Source organism: Elephantulus edwardii, unplaced genomic scaffold (genome assembly GCF_000299155.1).
Source record: "Elephantulus edwardii isolate Elephantulus edwardi_28Jun2011 unplaced genomic scaffold, EleEdw1.0 scaffold00040, whole genome shotgun sequence".
NCBI classification, from domain to species: domain Eukaryota; kingdom Metazoa; phylum Chordata; class Mammalia; order Macroscelidea; family Macroscelididae; genus Elephantulus; species Elephantulus edwardii.
The window spans coordinates 4,324,500-4,330,955 of NW_006399790.1; positions in this window are offsets into that span (position 1 = coordinate 4,324,500).

The window sequence follows — 6,456 nt, forward strand, 5'->3', positions numbered from 1 at the left end:
GGGGGGGGAAGAAGAACGAACTGGGGAGGAGGGTAGAGAAAACAGTGCAACAATGAATGAATGAAAACCCAAAATCTCTGTAAATGTTCACTAAAACTAATAAAATTTAATTTTAAAAAAACAATCACTTTAGAGTGTATAAAGGTTTTCACAGACATAATAATCAAATGGAGAGTAGAGAGAAGACAGATGTTATCTAACAACCATTGAGGCACATGAGTTTACAAACTCAGAAGCTCCAAGTACTACAGGCTACTAGAAAGTGAAATAAATAGACAAAGAAATGCCTCTTCTAAGGGTTACTTCCTGAATCCAGACATCAATCCTCCTAACAGGTGAGGAAATGAGTTCCTGTTCTTTAAAGGCACCTATGTGTAATATTTCTGCTTACCACAGTGCCATGACGAAAACCATTACCATCTGTCTGGAGGTGGCTTAGAACTAGGGATGCAAAGAATCTAGGCAAATATCTCTACAAAGACAAAAGAAAAAAAATTAAATCTCATATTATGTTTGAATAAAAACTCTTAGAAGTGACTCTGACTTTAATCTTTCAGCAGGAGGGTTGTTCTTAATAGAAATGCAAGGTTCTCCTTCAGAAAAGCCACCTAGTATTTGTATGGTGAAATTAACTGCATGAGACTAGTAATTTTATGTTATTATTATCCTAACATATTAAACTATTACAAGCTTTGTAGTTAAAAAGATTATAAATTGCTTTTTATAAAAACTTTTACTTTTATTTAATAAAACTAATCATAGGCAGAAGCACTGTAATCACGGTAACAATGAACAGAGCATGTATGTAAAGAGTTATACTTTGCTTGAGACCTGGCTCCGAGTGGGTAGTGCGAACAGAGTTAAGGTATCACAGTACTTGGTCTATGATTACAGGAATATAAACATTATACAAACGTGTCTTTTTTATCATGCTGAAAAGGACAGTCTCAGTCTAGCATTTAAATTTTTTCGGTGCTGTACAATTACTTCTGTTACAAGGCTTTATACCAAATATATAATTACCTTACAATTTTGTAATGACAATTGGTTAAAGCTTATAGCCTATAATTTCAGATGGTCCAGTGCACTACAACTTTGTGTCTAATAAATGGATTGGAAATATCACAAATCTTAGTACTTCTAAGAAGCATTTGGACATGAACTAAAATTTTGCGTTCTGTCAAATGAAAAATTTTAAAGATTTTATATGCTTTTAATACCATTTCATTCCTACTATTAAACATTTTGATTTTTTAAAATGTGTAAGCACAATTTCTACTCAATATTTAAATACTTTAAGTACGTAACTATATAAATAATAAAAATCATATCTCCTTATATATGTATTTGTATGTGCTATAAATACATCCATATATAATAGAACATAAATCCCTGGTGGAACAGTGCATTATGAATTAGGCCATGAACCAAAAGGTAGGTCTGATTCACTACCTAGTCTGTGGAAAAACAATGAGGTAATTAAGATTTATAGCTTCAGAAACCAAAGGTAAAAAAATAAATAAATAAATAAATAAACCTAAGGTAAGGTTGCTGAAAATTGGAATTGACTAGACAGCAGTGGAATATATATAGTTGTTATTGTTCACCATGGAGTTGGAACTGACCCATAGCTGACCCTCTGGTGGGTTTTCAGAGGCAGTTAATAGCATGGGAGGAGATTGTCCATCCTTCTCCCACAGAGCAGCTGGTGGCCTCGAACCATGTGTCCATGGGATTGCAATACAACTTCTTTCCACTAGGCCACCAGAACTTTTGTATATACATCCCAAAAAGTTGTGTATATATAATACAAAATATATAACATAGCATATTTTATATAGCAAAAAGTTGCATATATAGAATATTGCTGTTGTGGATTGTCGTTGAGTCGAGCACAACTCATAGCAACCCTATGAATAAAGGGCCTGAAATCTTTCTCTAACTATTGTCATTTATCAAAGTTCATAGTGTTTCCAGAGGCATGTTGTTTAGAAAATAGATGTCTCTCTTGCTTCCTAATATATAATATATATGTTATATATTATATAGCATATTTTATATGTCAAAAGTTGTACTGCAATCTTAAAGGTGCTTGGTTCAAATCCACCAGTTTGTGGGAGAAGGAATGGGCAATTTCCTTCTGTATGATTAACTGCCTCTGAAAACCCACTGGAGGGTCAGCTATAGGTCAGTTTTGACTCTAAGGTATACAAGAACAACATACATATATTCACAACACTCTTGGCACTACCAGTCAGGAAATAAAAAGACAAGTAGCAGTAGGAAAATCTGTTCTTAGGGACCTGCCTAGAGTGCTTAAGAGCAATGATGTCACTCCAGAGACTAAGGTGTGCCTGATCCAGGCCATGATCTTCACAGTTACTTGCTATGTATCAGAGAGCTGGACAGTGACTAAGGAAGATAGAAGAATAATTTATTCCAATTGATTGATGTCACTTTAAATACTAAAATATGCCTGATCCAAGCCATGGTATACATGCAAAAGTTGGATAATGATTAAGGAACAATGAAGATGAATTAGCACATTTGCATTGTGGTGTTGGTAAAGAATGTGAAGTATACCATGGACTTCCAAAAGAACAAACACATCTACCTCAAAAGCACTGTAGCCAGAGTGTTCCTTATAAGGAAGGGTGGTAGGATTTCATTTCACATATTTAGGGTATGTTATCAGTAGAGACCATTACCTGGAGAAAGACATCATACATGGAAAAGTAGGAAGTTATCAAAAGAGAAAGACTTTTAGTGAGATAGCTTGACAAAGTAACTGCAATAACTGGCAACAACGACCTTACACACAGTAGAAGTTGTGAGAATAATACAGGATCTGGCAGTGTTTTGTTTTTGTTTTTTCAATTGTACAGAAGTACATAGGCTTGCTATGAGCTGGAGACAATTCAGACATACCTAATAACAATAATAACAATAAAGTGAACAATAATACTAGAAAAGTATTTATTCCTTAAAACAGTTAGCCATATGAGATCAAAACAGCAGATTTGTTTCAGGGGGAAAAGCTCAAAAGGTAGGAAAGGATAGGAATGAAGGTTCACAATTACATGCTATGCATTGGAGAGTTGGACAGTGACTAGGGATTATAGAGAATTGATGCCTTTGAGCTGTGGTGCTGGAGAAGACTGTTGAATATACAATGGACTCCTAGGAGAACAAACAGGTTTGCCCTGGAGAAGGTGAAGCCGGAGTGCTCCTTGGCCAAGTCAAGGATTCTGAAGCTTCATCTGACATACTTCGGGCATGCTGCAAGGAGGGACTGGTCTTTAGAGAGGGACCTCATGTTTGGGAGAGTGGAGGGATGGCTCAGGAGAGGAAGACCCTCGATGAGATGGATCGGTTCTGTGAGGTGAGTGGTGGGAATGCATGTGTTGGAGATCGAGAGGTTGGCACAGGATAAAACAGTGTTTAGGGCTCTTGTACATAGGGTTGCTATGAGTTGCAAGTGACTCGACAGTACGTAACAACAACAACAACGATGAAAGGAAGAGAGGGAGAAGAGTGTAAATACATTTTAGGGATTGCAGTCAGTGTCACAAAACAAAATATGCAGGAACTGTTAAATAGAAACACAATTTGCTTTGTAAATCAATTCACAATGAAAAGTGAAGAAATAATAATAATAATAATAATAATAATAGCAGTTGTTGTTGAGGGTCTTCCTCTCTTTTGCTGACCCTTTACCTTTCCCAGCATTATTTCATTTTCCAAGGACTAGGCCCTCCTGGTTACATGTCTAAAGTATGTGAGAAAGTTTTACCATCCTTGCCTCTGGGAGGCTATCCTGGCTGCACTTCCTCCAAAATAGATTTGTTTGTTCTTCCAGTACTTTTAACTAACACCACAATTCAAAAGCATAGCTGCTGCTACTTTCTTCTTTACTCATTATTCAATTTTGACATGCATAAGAAGCAATTAAAAAAACACCGGTATCACAAAGAAATAAGATCTGAGACACAAAAATATTTATGTACAACCCATGCTCTTTGCTGAATAATTTTTTAATATGAAAGAGACAGAAACCACCTAAGAACCTATCATGCATGGGTAAATAAATAATCTCTGATGTTTATACACAATAGAATACTATGCAACATTAAAGAATAATGAAGAATTCATGAAACATTGTGAGGAACATTGTGCTCAGTGAAACAAGTCAGTCATGAAAGGTGTACTTTTTTGAAAAGGTCCACTATTCTAAAAATTAAATAAAAGTTTACACATGCGAAGAAGCACACTTTTGTTTAAGTTATTCTTGCTGGAGTTCATTAGAATACCCCTTAATGACACATGATCTGCAATGGAGGAAAGTATCTTGTCTTGTATGAAGTTTAACTGAATCATCTTGACCTTTTTTTGCTTCCAATGAGCAAAATAGCATGTATAATTCTTGAATTCTAAGATATCTAGAACACAGCTCTATTGAGTAGAATATGTACAAGTAAACATAGTTCGAAAACTGCATGTTTTGCCCATGTTGTGGCCTCTAATGGAGTGAAAACAAAGACGTTGAACTACAAGTCATTGCCTATGAACATTTTCAGATGTTATTCTGTCATGTAGATTAGCATGTCCATTGACTAGATGAATCTGGCAATCTTGTCTGACTGCAGGTTCTGATTTAGTCAGGTCTAAAAAATCTACGTTTCTTAACAAGCTTCAACATGACTAGCGTGAAGAGCACATTTTGTGTAGGAAAAATTTGGTTGTTTTTATATGCCACCAAGTCAATTCTGACTCACAGTGACCCCATATGGCATAGGAGGACTGCCTCACTGGGTTTTCTATGGTGCAGGCTTTACAGAAATAGATTGCCAGCTCTTTCATCCACAGAGCTGCTCATTTACTCATTGTGGTCTAGTTAGAAGCATGTCATTGCTGATCCTCCAGTGGGCTTTTAGGAGGCTGTAAATCCCAAGAGAAGCTCTGGTGGCCTAGTGGTAAGAAGCTGAACTGTGATCCCAAAGGCACCCTGTTTGAATCCATCAGCTGCTCCTGTGCAATTTACTGTCTCTAAAAGCCCACTGAAGGGTTAGTTCTGGGTCGATTCTGACTCGATGGCACACAATAACAACAAATCCCAAGGGAGGTGATTACCCATCTTTCACCTGCAGAGTGACTGGTAGATTTGAATCATCAAAGACGCATCTCCTTTGGGTTAGTAATGCAATGCCCTGTGGACTGTGCCATCAGAGTTCCCTTTAGATCTGATGAGTGAGTTTAAAATGCTAATCTTTAAGGTAGCAGCTAAGGGATTTAACCACTGCATGGTCAGGGAGTCTTTAAAAAAGAGGCAAATGTCTCATTTGCTGGAAGGTACTTTAAAGAGAAGGGTGACTTTTCCCAAAGAAATGGTTTGAAAAGTACGGTCAAGTTATTGCTTGTTTTTTCTCACTATTTTTCTTTTACTTTGAGCCAGGGGAGGTAATGATGAGCTCAAATATTGTTTACAAAAAATTTTTTTTCAGTCTCACAGTTTGTGTTTTATTTGTATTTTTATAATTCTCTTGCATAATTGGGAAAACAGCAATTGCTTTTCAGTGTTAATTATCAAGATGTTTGTGGGGAGGAAACTTTATCTTAAAATAATGAGGCCAAATGACTCCTTAATTCAGAGGAAGTAAGTCAGATTCCCCCTCCCCTTTAGAAGAAGAAAGCTTCCCTTTGATGAGCTGACAGTTACATTATGTTCTTTTTTTTGCAGTCTCCTGTGACTGCTGATTTACATCAAAGCTTTGCTGACAAATCAGCATTTTCAGTCTGTTCTTTGGACTGAGTGGAAATGTCAGGTAGTTTAGTTTAGATTATTCACTACAAGGCATAAGAGATGACTCTTATTTAGGCTGAAAAGAACTGCAAATTAGTACTATCCTGGAACTTTCTTGTAATGGCACTTTCATTTGAAATCCCCAAGCCTAACCCACATGACAGGAGACTTGAAACCTTTAATAGGAAAGCCGACAATCTCTTTTATTTTGAATATATATACCTTCAACTGCAGTGTTAATTACTTTGAACTTGCAGAAGGTGATTTACTTCCTTTGATAGATTTTATCTAACCTTTAAAAATGTATTATTACAGTATTTTGAAGAGTCTTGTTTTATCATTTCAATTGAGTAGGCCGGTTTTTCTTTTTTTTTTCAATGAGAAGGAAACATTTAATCAACCGTCAGGGCGCCAGTAGGGTCAGTTTACCACATGAGGGAAAAGGAGTACCAAGGCTAGGCCTACCCCAGGCTAGACTTCCTACATTTATAGGTCTAGCAGAAAGAGCTCTGGGTCTTGACTATATGGATCACAGGACTAAAAAAACCAGCTTGTTCAGTGTGCCTTGAACAGCAGCCTCTGAAGCTTCTTGTCGTGGCTGTCAGTAGGAGGAGAAATTCTTAGTGCTGGCACTGTTCACCATCTTGGTTGTTCTC